An 18,163-nucleotide genomic window follows, 5' to 3' on the forward strand; every position below is an offset into this window, starting at 1 on the left:
CCAGAGACCCCAGTTCAATTCCAGCCTTGGGTGACTACTGTGTGGAGTTTGCACGTTTTCCCCGTATTTACGTGGGTTTCCTCCAGGTGCTCCAGCTTCCACCCACACACCAAAGATGTGCAGGTTAGGTGGATTTGCCATGTTAAATTCCCCTTCATGTGGGGTTACGGGGATAGGACAGAAAAGTGGGTCTGGGTAGGGTGCTCTTTCAGAAGACGGACTTGAAGACGGTGCGGACTTGAAGGGCCACATCCACAGATGCTGCCAGACCTGCTGAGTTTACTCAGCATTGTGCTTTCATGCCATTTCCACTGTTTAGCACACATTTGTCCTGTGTTCCAGCTTCACCAGATTTTTTGGCGTGCCTGGTGCTAATCCTAGCACCTACTTCTTGGTCCAGGTTTGGTCCCATGATTTGACAGTAACGGTAGAGTGGGAAATATGATGAGCCTCGAGTGTACAGATTGTGGTGGTATACAATTCTGCTGCTGATGACCCATAGCGCCTCATGGATTTCAGTTTCGAACCATAAAATCTCATCAGAATCTATTCCATTTAGCATGATATTAATGCGACACAAAGCAACATGGAGTGTCCTCAGGATGAAGGTCAGACTCTGTCTCTACAAATACTTGCCACTCTTACCAATACTATCATGGGTAGCTGCATCTGCGCAGGTAGATTGGTGTTGAGGAGGTCAAGTAAATATTTAGCTTGGGAGCGAATCACGTGGCACAGTGGTTAGCACTGCTACCTACGGCGCTGAGGACCCGGGTTCGAATCACGGCCTTGGGTCACTGTTCGTGTGGAGTTTGCATATTCTCCCCTTGTCTGCGTGGGTTTCACCCCCATAACCCAATGATGTGCAGGTTAGGTAGATCGGCCATGCTAAATTGCCCTTTAATTGGAAAAAAAAAATAATTGGGTACTCTAAATTTTTTTTTTTTTTTTTTTTAAAGTATTTTGCCTGGTGTTAATTCTCTCATCATCTGCCACACGCAAGCCCAGCAGCAACCTCCTTCGGGACTCAGCAAGTTCAGTCAGTCGTGATATGGCGGAGACACACTTTTTGAAGGACACTGGAGCCCTCCCCTCGGGGACATTGTGTCCTGGCCATCCTCTTGCTTCTTCAAAGTGGTGCCTAACGTGAAGGAATACAGATTACTCAGCTGAGGGAGGATATCATAGGTGGTAATCAGCAGGTGGTTTCCTTGCCTATGTTTGACCTACTAATGTCATGAGATTTCATGGAGTCTGGTGTCCATGTTGTGGACTCCCAGGGCAACTCTCTCCTGACTGTGTACAACTGTGCTGCCCTCCCAGGAGATTTCTCTTGCAGGCATTCTGTCCCCAGCAGCAGTTGACCTTTGGGGGTTTATCCTGGCAGTGGGACAGGACATTTTTAAAATATTCTTTTGTGGAATGTGGGCGTTGCTGACAACGATTGCAGTCATTGCCCACCCCTAATTTCCTTTGAACTGACTGGCTTGCTAGGCCATTTCAGAGTCAACCACATTGCTGTGGGTCTGGTGTTCACATGTTGGCCGGAGCAGGTAAGGACGGCAGATTTCCTTCCCCATATTGCACGATAATGATGGTGGCATCTGAGATATTGCATGTAAAGTATGGACTGCTTCTCCCAAATTAAAATAAATAAATTTAGAGTACCCTGGATGTCATTCCTATACTGTGTTGAAATCAAGGATCTTGTACTACTTTCATTATCTGACCACCACTAAAGTGTTTACTTCCTCCCAAACACCTGATGCTTTCAAAACCCAATCATCTTGCCTCTAATACTTAATTTAGCTCCAGATTATTTTTTGCAATTTCAACCTTGTAGGTGTTTATTTGGGGTTTATTGTGTGGGCCTTTCTCCTTCACATTGGTTTCTCAATTCAAACAAAACTCAATTTTAAGCCCAAACATGTTCTGTCTGAAAGCCTGCTAGCATTGAAGAGGCTGCAAGTACTACTGCCTCAGGTCTCAAATCTATAGAGGCTTCTCCAAAAACAGGAAGGGCAACTTTGATCAATGTTAGGTTAGTCAAGTTCCATGTCTAAGTGAATCCCTCAATCACAAGGAAGAAAAGCAAAAGATATGCAATCGGCCATTAGAATGCCCTAAATTTACAGCCCTGAAAACAAAGCAGGCCCAAGCTTTATTTATTTATTCATTCAAGGGATGTGGGTGTCATTAGCCAGGCCAGCATTTATTGCCCATCCGTAATTGCTCTTGAGGAGCTGGCTTCTTAAACCATTGCAGTTCCTAAGCTGTAGGTACAAGCTGTAGCTTTTAGGAAATTAGTTCAGGAGTTTGATGCAGTGACAGTGAAGGAGTGGAAATATAATTCCAAGTCAGGGAGGTGTGAGGCTTGGAGGGGAACTTGCAAGTGGTGTTGTTCCCATGCATGTTAACTTTGAACTTCTAGGTGGTAAAGGTTGGGAGTTTGAAAACAGTGCTGATAACAGAGCCTTGGTGAGGTACTGCAGTGCATCTTGTAGATCAAGGTTTTTCAAAGTGTGGGTCAAGGCTCTCAGGTGAGTGTCACAAGGGCCACGGAGCTGAGGGTCGTGGTGTTCCCATCGGCCGCTAACGCAATTTGTCCCACTGGCAGCATTCTGAAGCCTGCAGGGAAAACCCTGCCTAAAATTGGAATTCAGTCCCGATCTGACACTGGCCGTGCACTGCACTTAACTGGCACATTACAAGCGGAGAGCTGCCGACCTGGCTGTTCTTCCACGTGTATTTAAAATTCATTATAAACAAAATAATACAAAACAATTAACCCAAGTTTCAAAATCAAAGAACAAGACAAACAAGCAAAAGCACAAATTAACTTAACCCCACATAACTAAATTAAACCCCTTCACAGCAGATGGTGACAGCATTTCCAGCCTCTGACCTGCTCTTATAGCTATAATACCTATATGGCTAGTCCAGTTCTGTTTCTGCTAAATGGTAACTCCCAGAATGTTGATAATGGGGAATTCAGTGATAGTAATGCCATTCAATGTCACGAGGAGATGGTCAAGATGCTCCCTCGTTGGAGATGGTCATTGTCCAGCACATTGGCACAACTATTACTCATCACTTATCACGTCTTGCTTCACAGGGACCACAAACTACTTCAGTGTCTGAGAAGTCGCGAATGGTGCTGAGCATCGTGCAATCATCAGCGAGCATCCCCACTTCTGACCTTATGATGGAGTGAAGGTCATTGATGAAGCAGCTGAAGATGGTTGGGCCTAGGAAACTAGCCTGAGGAACTCCTGCAGTGATATCCAAGGACTGAGATAACCGACATCCAACAACCCCAATTACCACACTGAATGTGCTCAGGATGAATCCATCCAGTAGAGGGTTTCCCCCAATTTCCAGTGACTCAAGTTTTGCTGAGCTCCTCAATGCCAAACTCAGTCAAATGCTGCCTGATGTCAAGGGCAGTTATTGTCACCTCGGGGGTTCAACTCTTTTGTTCATCTTTGGGCCAAGGCTTTAATAATGAGGTCAGGAGCAGAGTGGCCTCAGCAGAACCCAAACTTAACTCCAGTTATTGCTAAACAAGTGTCAGTTCGTAGCACAGTTAATGATCCCTTCCATCACTTTACTGGTGATCGAGGATAGACTGATGGGGCAGTAACTGGCCAGGATGGATTGTCCTGCTTTTTGTGCACACAACATATTTGGGCAATTTCCCATATTGCTGGAAAGATGCCAGTATTGTAGCTCTACTGGAACAGCTTAGCTAGGGGCATAGCAAGTTCTGGAGAATAAGTCTTCAATACAATTGCAGGTATATTATCAGGGCCCATAGCCTTTGCAGTATCCAGTGCCTTCAGCTGTTTCTTGATATCACGTGGAGTGAATCGAATTGGCTGTAGAGTTACAGCTGTGATACAGGGGACCCCAGGAGGAGGTCAAGGTGGAACATCCACACGGCATTTCTGGCTGAAGATTGTAGCAAATGCTTTCACCTTATCTTTTGCACTGATGTGCAGGGTTTAGCTTTATTCAGGATGGGGATATTTGTGGAGTCTTCGCCTCCTATTAGTTGTTTAATTGTCCACCACCATTTAGGGTTGAATATGGCAAAACTGCAGAGTTTACATCCGATCAGTGTGTTGTGGGATTGCTTGGCTCTGTCCAACATGTACTGATTTGCATGCAAGTAGCCCGGTGTTGTAGCTTCATTACGTTGGCACCTCATGTTTAGGTATGCCTGGTCCCAGGGATACGAAAGTTGGGGGACCTGTTTGTGGACGGGAAGTTCGCGAGCTTGGGTGAGCTGGAGGAGAAGTATGGGCTTCCCCCGGGGAACACCTTCAGGTACTTACAGGTAAGGGCGTTTGCCAGACGGCAGGTGGTGGAATTCCCACGGCTACTGCCACACACAGTACAGGACAGGGTGCTCTCGGGGGGGTGGGTGGGGGTGGGGAAGATCTCGGAAACTTACCAGGTGATGCAGGAGGAGGAGGAGGCCTCAGTGGTGGAGTTGAAAGCTAAGTGGGAGGAGGAGTTGGGAGAGGAGATCGAAGAGGGGACGCTAGGGAGGGTGAACTCTTCCTCTTCGTCTGCGAGGCTCAGCCTCATACAGTTTAAGGTGCTGCACAGGGCACACATGACCGGGACAAGGATGAGCAGGTTCTTTGGGGGTGAGGACAGGTGTGTTCGGTGCTCAGGGAGCCCAGCAAATCACACCCATATGTTCTGGGCATGCCCAGCGCTGGAGGAATTTTGGAAGGGCGTAGCGAGGACGGTGTCAAGGGTGGTAGGAACCAGGGTCAAACCGGGCTGGGGGCTCGCAATATTTGGGGTGGCAGAGGAGCCAGGAGTGCAGGAGGCGAAAGAGGCTGGAACTCTGGCCTTTGCGTTCCTGGTAGCCCGGCGAAGGATTCTCCTTCAGTGGAAAGATACGAGGCCCCCAAGTGTGGAATCCTGGATCAGCGATATGGCAGGGTTCATTAAATTGGAGAGGGTGAAATTCGCCTTGAAGGGGTCGGTACAAGGGTTCTTTAGGCGGTGGCAACCGTTCTTAGACTTCCTGGCAGAACGATAGGCATTGGTCAATGGCAGCAGCAGCTCGGGGGGGGTTGGGTTTACTTTATTTTTGTTTGTTATTTACACTGGAAGGGTCGGAGGGGGTGTATACGCCTGTTGTCTTAAGTCAGGGTGTTAATGTTAATTTATTATTTAGGCACCGGGGGGGGGGGGGGGGGGGGTTTGGGGGGGTTGCTTTTTTAGATTGTGTTTTGTACTTAACCCTGTTGGGTTCTTTTTTCTTCTCATTTTATTATTGATATTTTATGAAAGCCTTTAATAAAAATTTTTTTTTTAAAAAAAAGGTATGCCTGGTCCCTCTCCTGACATGCCACCCTGCATTCTTCATTGAAACATGGACGAGGCCATTTAGCATTTCAAGCCTGCTCTGCCATTCATTGCGATCATGGTTGATCATCCAACTCAATAGCATAATGTTGTTTCCCCCCATTTCCTTTGATCCCCTTTGCCCCAAGTGCTATATCTAACCGCTTCTTGAAAACCTTTTGGCCTCAACTACTTGTTTCGGCACAGTGATTGGCACTGCTGCCTCACAGCTCCGGGGACCTTGGCTCAATTCCGACCTCTGGCGACGGTGTGCGGATTTTGCACTTTCTCCCCTTGTCTGCGTGGGTTTCCTCCGGGTGGCCTGGTTTCCTCCCACAGTCCAAAAATGTGCAAGTTAGGTGGATTGGCCATGCTAAATTGCCCCTCAAGTGTCAAAAAGGTTAGGTTGGGTTACTGGGTTATGGGGATAGGGTGCAGATGTGGGCTTAAGTAGGTAGCTCTTTCCAAGGCCCAGTGCAGATTCGATGGGCAGAATGGCTTTCCTCTGGGTCGTAAATTCTATGATTCTTCCTGTGGTAACTAATTCCATAGGCCAGTCTGTCTCTGGGTGAAGACATTTCTCCTCATCTCTGCCCTAAATTGTCTACCCCGTATCCTCAGACTGTGACCCCTGGTTCTGGACACCCCCACCATGCAGGGACATCCTTCCTACATCTACCCGTTTAGAATTTTATAGGTTTCTATGAGATCCCCCTCATTCTTCTGAACTCCAGCAAATATAATCTTAACCATTCATCTCTCCTCGTATGTCAGTCCCGCCATCCCAGGAATCAGTCCGGTAAACTTCGCTGCTCTCCCTCTAGAGCAAGAACCCTCAGATAAGGAGGCCAAAACTGTACACAATATTCCAGGTGTGGCCTCACTAAGGCCCTGCATAATTGCAGAAGAGACATCCCTGCTCCTAAATTCAAATTCTCTCGAAATGAAGGCCAGCATCGGTTGATGGTGGTTCAGTGACAATCAGCAGGGCCTGATGCCATAAGACCCCATGGGGCCTGAAGTCAATGTTGAAGCCTCCCAGGCTATCACTCCTATACTACTGGTTAGTCTGCTCTGCCGATGGGACAGGACATACCCCGGGATGGTGACAGTGGTGACAGAGACATTGTCTATCAGGTATGATTCCACGAGTATTCCTATTTCAGATTGTTATTTGACTAGTCTGTGGGACAGCTCTCCACAAGCCCCAGATTATCATAGAATTTACAGTGCAGAAGGAGGCCATTCGGCCCATCGAGTCTGCACCGGCTCTTGGAAAGAGCACCCTACCCAAGATCCACACCTCCACCCTATCCCCATAACCCAGTAACCCCATCCAACACTAAGGGAAATTTTGGACACTAAGGGCAATTTATCATGGCCAATCCACATAACCTGCACATCTTTGGACTGTGGGAGGAAACCGGAGCACCCGGAGGAAACCCACGCACACATGGGGAGGATGTGCAGACTCCGCACAGACAGTGACCCAAGCCAGAATCGAACCTGGGACCCTGGAGCTGTGAAGCAATTGGGCTATCCACAATGCTGCTGTTAGTTGAACATCTGCTGTTAGATGCAGCAGATGTTAGTGAGGTGGTCTTTGCAGGCTTGACAGGGCTGGGTGTGCCATTGTCATTTCCAGTGCCTCGATCAATGCCAGGTGGTCCATCCAGTTTCATTCTCTATTGACTAAATAGTCTGCTGCCGTGTTCCTGACAATGCTGCCACCCTCTGTAGACACGGATCAATGAATCTGATGACTGTTTGATAGAGCAGTGTTCCGCTGCTATTTTTGACAAAACAGCAGTCTCTCTCAGGCAAAGTGGAGCTGAAAGCACATCACATGACAACATCATGCAGTTTGTTCCAGTGTCCTTCACCAGGCACACCTATAGCTCTAAGGTTCGTGAGCAGGCTCTTAAACAAACCATGCCCACTCAAGTTATGCAGGTTTTGTCAAAAAACAAAGATGTGCAACGGTTCTGTTTATTAATTGCATCATGCATTGACCAAACTTGCTGTCCATGATGGGACTATTTCACTTTACTGATGAAGTAATCAAAGGGCAACTGGACCTATAACATCGAATTGCAGTACGAGGCCTATGTGACTAGGCTGTAAAAAAAGTCATAAAATCTGGAGTATTTTACCGTTCTGACTGACATTTAGTACCAGATGAGACAATTTATAATCCACACTAATGTTTCGTTCAGTTAACCTGTAGCCAATGCTTTTAACAAATCAAAAAATTACATTGTTTGGGAAACACTTTCGGTTGATTTGAGGACATAGTAAGTTGACATACAATTGCAAGCACCACCTTTCTATCAACTTTCTTTATCGTCCCTCTCAGCGTGCCACCTCATGCAGTTGTCTTCATTGCCAACAGTGAACTCCCTGCTTGACCATTATTCGCATGCAGTGTCATAGAAACAGAAGGAGCCCATTCAGCCCCTCAAATCTGTACCACCATTCAGCTGGGTCATGATGATATACATCTCAACCATCTTAAATGGTTCCATAACATTTAATACTCTTGTTTAACAAAAATCTGTCAATCTCAGTTTTGAAATGTTCAAGTAACCCCAGCCTTTTGAGGGACAGAATTCCAGATTTCCACTCCCCATAACGTAAAGAAGTGTTTTCTGACAGCAGCCCTTAGCAGCCAGCATTAATTGTAACCTTTACTCCAGTGTTCTGGTCTCACCCCACCAGTGGAAACAGTATCTGTCTAACCCTTTCATCCTTTATAACATCTCAATTAAATCGCCCCTTAATCTTCTTTATTCAAGAGAACATAAGCAGAGTTTATGCAACCTATTCTCATTTAACTTGTAGTCCAATGCACTATTTAAACAGCGGGTCATTACTGGCAGCTAAGTTCACCTCATTCAAACGTGCAGTTCCATCAAGGTTTGCCAGATAGGCCATCAGACTGCCAATCTGTTTCCACCTGCATGACCTGGGGCAATACAAATGGCTGCCACACCTCAAATGAGCAAATAGTCAAACTTTGAGCTCCCTAACTAAACCACAGAGTAAATGTACAATAAAATGCAGCTATCATTGGTATAAATCAGTGGGTTTCAAAGTATTCCCTCTTAATACATTGTTTTACAAGTGGAACGTTCTCAATTTCACTGCTCCATAGCATTTCATTGAAACAAGACATAACCAAAGCATGATAAATACAGTGAATTACAATTTAAACATGTTGAGCCAGAACAGCCAGGCATGACCACAGCACAACAGCAACTTGTCCTTTGTTTTTACAACCCCCGCCCCCCGAAGATTCACATGTTGATAATATGAAAAATGGACAAGTTTTGTGGCTAAAATACCCAGCTTCACAACACAAACATGGAACATGTAAGATTTGATGAAACTGTGTTTGTTTATTCACTAGATGAAAAACATTGAAACTTTTGCTTTGAGCCCTAAACTTGAAAAAAAAGTAAATGTTTAAGTCATGTCCAATCAAAAACTATTCCAAAACTTTAACTTAGTAATTTGTATTATATATAAAATTAAGCCACTAAGTGCTCAGCATTAGAGACATTACATGGATCGTCGTCTTTCAAGATTGTGCCATTACCAGAAGCATTCCTTGACAACCACTCATTTCCAAACTCTAAATTCCAATTTTCATCTTGAATATCAGAAAGGATGCACTCAAAATAAACAATGAATTGTTTCTTTTCCATATATTCCTTTCACATGTAAGGTATTCCGTCCAAAGACGCGGGCACGGGACTGGCCTAAGATAGGAGATGGCTAGTCGGCAAGGGGAGGGGGGGGGGGGGGGGGGGGGGTGTAGCCCCCCAATCCGGCTGATCACGTGGAATGTGAGAGGCCTAAATGGGCCTGTTAAGAGGGCCCGAGTGTTCACACACTTAAAGGGACTGAAGGCAGACGTGAAGGTGGCAGATCAGGTTAGGTTAAGGAAGGGATGGGGAGGACAGGTGTTCCATTCGGGGCTGGATGCGAAGAATAGAGGGGTGGCAATACTGGTGGGGAAGCGGGTGTCGTTTGAGGCCAAGAACATAGTAGCGGACAATGGAGGCCGATAAGTGATGGTGAGCAGTAGGTTGCAGGGGACGGGGGTAGTATTGGTAAATGTATACGCCCCGAACTGGGACAACGCTGGATTCATGAAACGGATGTTGGGGCGTATTCCGGACTTGGAGGTAGGGAGCTTGATAACGGGTGGGGATTTCAACACGGTGTTGGACCGGGCATTAGATTGTTCCAGATCTAGGATAGGGAAGAGGCCGGCTGCGGCCAAGGTGCTCAGGGGATTAAGATGGGGGGGGGGGTGAGAAAAAGAGGGGATGCGACGATTCTTGGACCAACTGAGGTTCGTGAGGGTGGAGGAGCAGGAGGTGGCTGGTTTGGGGGCGCCAATTGGGGTGGAGGAGCTGGTTAAAGGACTGGGGAGCATGCAGGCAGGGAAGGCCACGGGGCCGGATGGGTTCCCGGTAGAGTTCAATAGGAAGTATGTAGACCTGTTAGCCCCGTTGCTGGTAAGGACCTTCAATGAAGCAAGGGAGGGGGGGGACCCTGCCCCCAGCAATGTCGGAGGCGACGATCTCTTTGATCCTGAAGCGGGATAAGGACCCACTGCAATGTGGGTCATATAGGCCGATCTCGCTCCTCAACGTAGATGCTAAGTTGCTGGCATAAATGTTGGCTACAAGGATTGAGGACTGTGTCCCGGGGGTGATTCACGAGGACCAGACGGGATTCGCAAAGGGTAGGCAGCTAAATACCAATGTGCGAAAGCTCCTAAATGTGATAATGGTGCCATCGGTGGAGGGAGAGGCAGAGATAGTGGCAGCTATGGACGCGGAGAAGGCCTTTGACCGAGTAGAGTGGGAATATCTCTGGGAAGTGTTGCGGAGGTTTGGGTTTGGAGAGGGGTTCATCAGTTGGGTTAAACTCCTATATAGAGCCCCGGTGGCAAGTGTTATTTTCGGCTGTATCGAGGGACGAGGCAGGGGTGCCCCTTGTCCCCCTTGTTGTTTGCACTAGCAATTGAACCTTTGGCCATGGCATTAAGGGAGTCTGGGAAATGGAGGGGGGTGGTCCGAGGGGGAGAGGAGCATCGAGTGTCGCTGTATGCAGACGACCTGTTGCTGTATGTGGCGGACCCAGTGGAGGGGATGGTGGAGGTCATGTAGATCCTAAGGGAGTTTGGGGACTTCTCGGGCTATAAGCTCAATGTAGGGAAGAGCGAGCTCTTTGTGGTGCATCCCGGGGATCAGGGAAGAGGGATAGACGACCTACCGCTGAGGAGGGCGGATAGGAGCTTTCGATACTTGGGGATCCGGGTAGCTAGGAGCTGGGGGGCCCTGCACAAACTTAACTTGACGAGGCTGGTAGAGCAGATAGAGGACTTTAAACGGTGGGACATGTTGACACTCTCGCTCGCGGGCAGGGTACAGTCGATTAAAATGGTGGTCCTTCCGAGGTTTCTTTTTGTATTTCAATGCCTTCCAATTGTGATCACCAAGGCCTTTTTTAAGAGGGTAGGCAGGAGCATTATGGGTTTTGTGTGGGCGAATAAGACCCCGAGGGTAAGGAGGGGGTTTCTGGAGCGTAGTAGAGATGGAGGAGGGCTGGCATTGCCGAATCTGGGTGGCTACTACTGGGCAGTCAATGTGGCGATGATCCGTAAGTGGGTGATTGAGGGAGAGGGGGCGGCATGGAAGAGGTTGGAGATGGCGTCCTGCAAAGGAACGAGCCTGGGGGCGCTGGTGACGGCACCGCTGCCGCTCTCGCCGACAAGGTACACCACGAGCCCGGTGGTGGCGGCAACGCTAAAGATCTGGGGGCAGTGGAGACGGCACAGGGGTGCGATGGGAGCCTCGGTGTGTCCCCGATCAGAGACAACCATCGGTTTGTCCCGGGAAGGATGGACGGGGGGTTTCAGAGCTGGCAGATGGCAGGGATTAAAAGAATGGGGGACCTGTTCATTGATGGGACGTTTGCGAGCTTAGGGGCGCTGGAGGAGAAGTTTGGGCTACCCCCGGGAAACGCTTTCAGGTACATGCAAGTAAAGGCGTTTGTGAGGCGGCAGGTGAGGGAATTCCCGCTGCTCCCGGCACAGGGGATTCAAGACAGGGTGATTTCGGGCGTATGGGTCGGAGAGGGCAAGGTGTCGGCGATATACCAGGAGATGAAAGAAGAGGGGGAGGCTTTGGTAGAGGAGCTGAAGGGTAAATGGGAAGAGGAGCTGGGGGAGGAGACTGAGGAGGGGCTGTGGGCTGATGCCCTAAGTAGGGCTAATTCCTCTTCTTCGTGTGCCAGGCTTAGCCTGATACAATTTAAGGTGGTTCATAGAGCACACATGACGGGGGCGAGGCTGAGTAGATTCTTTGGGGTGGAGGACAGATGTGGGAGGTGCTCAGGAAGCCCGGCGAACCATGTCCATATGTTTTGGTCATGCCCGGCACTGGAGGGGAGTTGCAAGAACAGTATCTAAGGTGGTGAAAGTCCGGGTCAACCCAAGCTGGGGGCTAGCACTATTTGGAGTAGCGGACAAGCCAGGAGTGCAGGTGGCGAAAGAGGCCGGCATTTTGGCCTTTGCGTCCCTAGTAGCCCGGCGAAGGATCTTGTTAATGTGGAAAGTGGCGAAGCCCCCCAGCGTGGAAGCCTGGATAAATGATATGGCAGGGTTTATCAAGTTGGAGAGGATAAAGTTTGCCTTGAGAGGGTCTGCGCAGGGGTTCTACAGGCGGTGGCAACCGTTCCTAGACTATCTCGCGGAGCGTTAGATGAAGGTCGGACAGCAGCAGCAGCAACCCAGGGGGGGGGTTTCTGGGAGGCATTTGAGCAAGAAAATACATGAATGATCCGGAAAACTGATATGTACGGGAGGAATCCAATGTACAAAGTTCTGTATCATATTGACTTGCCTTATTTAAAGTAAAATGGTATTTGGTCGGAACGCATACTCAGTGACATTTGTTGGATTAAGTTAAGGTTGCCACAGAAATGTATTTTTGATTCCTAGGATGAAATTGGTTGTTATTTTCTTGAACTTGGTCTGAAAATTGAGATTGTTTCAGTCAAGTTAAACAGTTACAACAATGTTTTGTGCATTAAACAGCTACAACAATATTTTGTGCACGTTAAGTTAGTCTCAAGTCTTGGAAGTGGGGGGCCTGATAATGGGGGGGGAGACTTTAACACGGTGTTGGATCCGGCACTGGATCGCTCCAGATCTCGGACGGGTAGGAAGCCGGTGGCGGCTAGAGTGTTGAGGGGATTTATGAACCAAATGGGAGGGGTGGACCCTTGGAGATTTGCAAGGCCGGGGGCTAGGGAATTTTCATTCTTCTCTCATGTCCACAAGACTTATTCTTGAAATGACTTTTTCATTTTGAGTAGGGCGCTGATAGAGAGAGTAGAGGATACCGAGTATTCGGCAATAGCCATTTCGGACCACGCTCCGCATTGGGTGGACTTGGAGATGGGGGAGGAGAGGGACCAGCGCCCGCTGTGGCTCTTGGAGGTGGGGCTGTTGGCGGACGAGGAGGTGAACGAGCGGGTCCGAGGAAGTATAGAGAGGTACTTGGAGACCAACAACAACGGGAGGACCGAGTGGGGATGGTATGGGAGGCACTGAAGGCGGTGGTGAGGGGAGAGCTGATCTCCATTAGGGCCCACAAGGAGCGGAGGGACCGGGGGGAGAGGGAGAGGCTGGTGGGGGAGATGGTGAGGGTATACAGGAGGTATGCGGAAGAGCCTGAGGAAGGATTGTTGAGGAAGAGGCGCAGCCTCCAGGCTGAATTCGACCTGGTGACCACCAGGAAGGCGGAGGTGCAGTGGAGGAAGGCCCAGGGGGCAGCCTACGAGTATGGGGAAAAGGCAAGCCGGATGCTGGCGCATCAGCTTCGGAAGCGGGAAGCAGCTAGGGAGATCGGGGGAGTTAAGGACAGGGGTGGGAGCGTGGTGCGGAGTGGGGTTGGCATCAATGGGGTCTTCAGGAGCTTCAACGAGGAATTGTACCAATCCGAGCCCCCATTGGAGGAGAGGGAGGGATGGGCCGTTTCCTGGACCAATTGAGGTTTCCAAAAGGTGGAAGAGGGACTGGTGACGGATCTGGGGGCCCCGATTGGACTGGAGGAGCTGATCAAAGGGATAGGAAGCATGCAGGCGGGGAAGGCACCGGGGCTAGACGGTTTCCCAGTCGAGTTCTATAAAAAAATATATGGACCTGTTGGGCCCGCTGTTAGTTAGGACCTTTAATGAGGCAAGGGAGGGGGGGGCTTTATCCCCGACGATGTCCCGGGCACTGATCTCCTTGATCCTGAAGCAGGACATGGATCCCCTGCAATGTGGGTCTTACAGACCGATTTCCTTGCTAAATGTAGATGCCAAGGTGCTGGCGAATGTCTTAGCCACGAGGATCGAGGATTGTATGCCACAGATCATCCATGAAGACCAGACGGGCTTTGTGAAGGGGAGACAGTTGAACACGAATGTGCGGAGGCTGTTGAACGTTATCATGATGCCGGCGAGGGAGGGGGAGGCGGAGATAGTGGTGGCGATGGACGCTGAGAAGGCATTCGATAGGGTGGAGTGGGGGTACCTGTGGGAGGTGCTGAAGAGGTTCGGGTTTGGGGAGGGGTTTGTCAGGTGGGTTAGGCTGTTGTAGGAGATCCCGATGGCGAGTGTGGCCACAAATAGGAGGAGGTCCGAGTACTTTCGGTTGCACCGAGGGACGAAACAGGGGTGTCCCCTGTCCCCCCTGCTCTTCGCACTGGCGATTGAACCCCTGGCTATGGCACTGAGAGACTCGAGGAACTGGAGGGGGATGGTGCGGGGTGGGGAGGAGCATAAGGTGTCGCTTTATGCGGACGACCTGCTGCTGTATGTGGCGGACCCGGTGGGAGGAATGCTCGAGGTAATGAGGATCCTTAGGGAATTTGGGGACTTTTCGGGGTACAAGCTCAATATGGGGAAGAGCGAGCTGTTCGTAGTTCAGCTAGGGGACCAGGAGTGGGGGATTGGCGAGCTCCCACTAAAAAGGGCGGAGAGGCGCTTCAGATATTTGGGGGTCCAGGTGGCCAGGAGCTGGGGGGCCCTGCATAGGCTTAACTTTACAAGGCTGGTGGAGCAAATGGAGGAGGAGTTCACGAGGTGGGACGCGTTGCCGCTGTCCTTGGCAGGTATGGTGCAGTCAATCAAAATGATGGTGCTCCCAAGGTTTTTGTTCCTGTTCCAGTGCCTCCCCGTGTTTATCCCGAAGGATTTTTTCAGGCGGGTTAACAGGAGTATAATGGGGTTTGTGTGGGCGCGAGGTACTCAGAGGGTGAGAAGGGTGTTCCTGGAGCGGAGTAGAGATATTGGGGGGGGGGGGGGCTGGCGCTGCCCAACCTCTGTGGTTACAACTGGGCTGCCAATGCGACAATGGTGCGCAAGTGGGTGATGGAGGAGGAGGGGGCTGCGTGGAAGAGGCTGGAGACGGCGTCCTGTGTGGGTACGAGTCTGGGGGCGCTGGCAACGGCACTGCTGCCGCTCCCTCCAAGGAGGTATACCACGAGCCCGGTGGTGGTGGCGGCCCTCAAAAATTGGGGGCAGTGGAAGTGGCATGGGGGGGGGAAAGTTGGGGCCTCGGCATGGACCCCATTACAGGGGAACCACCGGTTCGCCCCAGGAAGAACAGGTGGAGGGTTTTCGGGGTGGCACACCTGTTTGTGAACGGGAAGTTCGTGAGCTTGGGTGAGCTGGAGGAGTAGTACGGGCTCCCCTCGGGGAACACCTTCAGGTACTTACAGGTAAGGGCATTTGCCAGACGGCAGGAGGTGGAATTCCCACGGCTACTGCTACTGCCACACACAGTACAGGACAGGGTGCTCTCGGGGGGGGGGGGGGGGGGGGGAGAGGAGACCGAAGAGAGGATGCCCTAGGGAGGGTGAACTCTTCCTCTTCGTGCTGCTAGGGAGGGAGTTCCAAGTTTTCGAACCAGCAACAAAAGATCATTGGTATCTTTCCAAATCAGGTTGATGCATGGCTTGGGAGGAAACTTGGAATAGTGGATTTTCTTGCAACTTTTGCCCTCTTCTTTGTCAACAGTGGAGGTGGCAGGCTTGTGAGGTGCTGGGAATTAAAGTGTAGTTGGAAATATATATTTTAACAAGACCTTATTTTCTCAAAATAATTGTGGGGTAGGAATTTGAGGCAAATCAGTTACTTCTGAGGAAAAATGAGACCAACACAAGTTCTGAAATATAGTAATGTAAATTTAAGATTCAAAATAAAGAAATAAGGTAAAATAATTTTACCACGGGTGACATTAATGCATCATACTGTAAATGGGTTTAAATCCTTTTCTAATTAATGGTCCTAGTTAACACAGCTGTGGAATGTCCATTAGATGCACTTTTGCTGAACTGCTTTGTCCCATCCTTGTGATGCTGCTTCTGCAAGTTGTGTGGGCAAGATGCTGCCCCAGGGGCACAAGAAAATTTACCAATATTTCTTGCTATATAAATGAATGTCAATTAATAACTAGGTTCAGATTGCTCAAACTGCTTTCAAGAAGACCACAGCGATGGCTTTTATCTCATCAGTTGGGATCCTCAGGTACAGGGACAAAGTGAAAGGGGGTCATGCTGGCATAGTGAGAGAAGGCTCGAGAGGATATAAATACTGGCACTCTCCGCTAATTTGAGACAAGTAATCCAGGGACCCAGGTAATGCTTAGGGCACCCAGGTTCGAATCCCCAGGAAGACGCTGAAATTTGAATTCAATAAAAACTGTAATAACAACCATGAAACCAGGGCAGCACGGCGGTGTAGCGGTTAGCACTCTCAGCGCCGAGGTCCCAGGTTCGATCCTGGCCCTCGGTCATTGTCCGTGTGCAGTTTGCACATTCTCCCTGTTTTTGCGTGGGTTTCGCCCCCACAACCCAAAAGATGTGCAGGGTAGGTGGATTGGTCACACTAAATTGGAAAAATGAATTGGGTACTCTAAATTTATTTTAAATAAACAACAACCATGAAACCATTGTAGATTGTTGTAAAAAAAATGATCAAGTTCACTAATGTTCTTTAGGGAAGGAAATATGCCACTCTGAAATGTCACTGGTCTTTTCATAGTCTTGTTTTAGTAGATTATTGGGAAAATAAATGTTGAAAGGTCTATGTTGGAATCTCAACTTCTCTGACAATGTTCACTGAAGTATTCAGTGTACAACGTCCAGCAATCACAGTGAAGCCAATGTCATTATACCAAGACCTTGAAACTAAACAAACTGTTAATAAACAAGTACCTAATACTTCCATAAAAAATTGTTATTTGCTATTTTAATGGACTCATCGAACGGCTAGCAGTAAATAGGTTAAATTAGCTGAGAAAGGCACTTTGCATCAATGCTTCTAATGCTGATCACATGGCCCAATTCCAAAGTCTAAATCTGTCCTAAGATTGGATGGAATAGTCAGCAGATGTAAACAAGCATTAAGATGTATCTTGTGGAACACAGTAACTTGATACTGGCACATGGACAATTAAATTATCTGTCACAGGAATGATTCTCTGTGGAAGATGGAGTAAGATTCAAATTCAGAGTTACCAGAGTCATATCAATTGACATGCCACAACCAGAGATAATGAAGCCAATGGCGCACAGCCAATGCCAGCCTCACGTGCCTCGGAGTCACAACACAAATTAATTAACAAATAATTCTGATGAAAATTTCCGAAATCTTTGGCCCTTGGCTGCCCAATAATTGCAGTCACCAGGTTTAACACAATTACTGGTTATTTCTAACAAGATTAATGGTGAAATATGTAGATACAGCTAGTTAAATATTAATAAGTACCTAACTTACTGTAACTTTACTCCCCCCAACCTCCACACACATACACAAAGACAATCAAGCAAGGGGGGGGCGGGAATGTAAATAGTTTTTGCTTTTGATGCGTCCTTGCACGCTTTCGCCAGTCAACTTGGGAATCACAGTCCTCGTTTTGCAACCTATGCACACTCTCTGGTGAGACAGAGTCTCTGTTTCATTCAACTTTGCTGTCAGTTTGTGGCCTGCTTTCAGGCCCTGTGTTCAGGGATCCAACACCCACAGGCTGAAGATTGGAAGGAGAGAGTTAGCTGTATCTTTTTTAAAGAGGTTTAGCAGCTGCTTTCCGGAGAGGATATTTTACCTCCGCTGCCAGAATCAAAAGTAAAACTAAAATGGAACACCGTGGCTCTGAGAAACATTCCAAAGGGATAATATCCAATCACCACCTGATTCTGGGCAAAGCACAACCTTCTGGGCTCATTCATTGGCCACCAGCCAAATCAATCAAACCGAGTCCCAGCCAATCTCGGTCATTGGTACCGGTCCACAATTAAAATCATGACAGCCTTCTAGATCCTTCCATTTGAATTAAAGGCACAGGCCATGCTCTCTTCTGCTTGAATTAAAATGGCAGGCTGCCTTAAAGAAATCATCCATGAATCAAAAATGTTACAGCAAAAGTAAAAGAAAAGAGCGTAACAAGGGAATTAACAAGATGGAACAGGAGGACCCTTACAATGCGTAAACAATCATTCAGAGAATATAGCAAACTTTACTCTGTTCAATACGACTCCAGTAGAGTTAAGAGAGAGAAAAGCAGTTTTGGGTTTGGGAGCATTGGTGGTTAATGGAAAGTAACAAAGACAGAATGGCAACTTATAAAAAAGCTGTCACGATTGACATATTAGCTATTGGAAGGAAAGAGGCAACAACCGGTAGGAGTCCCACTTCAGATGACATCTCAATACCAATTGATACCAAC

Source organism: Scyliorhinus torazame, chromosome 17, assembly GCF_047496885.1.
Source record: "Scyliorhinus torazame isolate Kashiwa2021f chromosome 17, sScyTor2.1, whole genome shotgun sequence".
In the NCBI taxonomy this organism is placed as follows: Eukaryota; Metazoa; Chordata; class Chondrichthyes; order Carcharhiniformes; family Scyliorhinidae; genus Scyliorhinus; species Scyliorhinus torazame.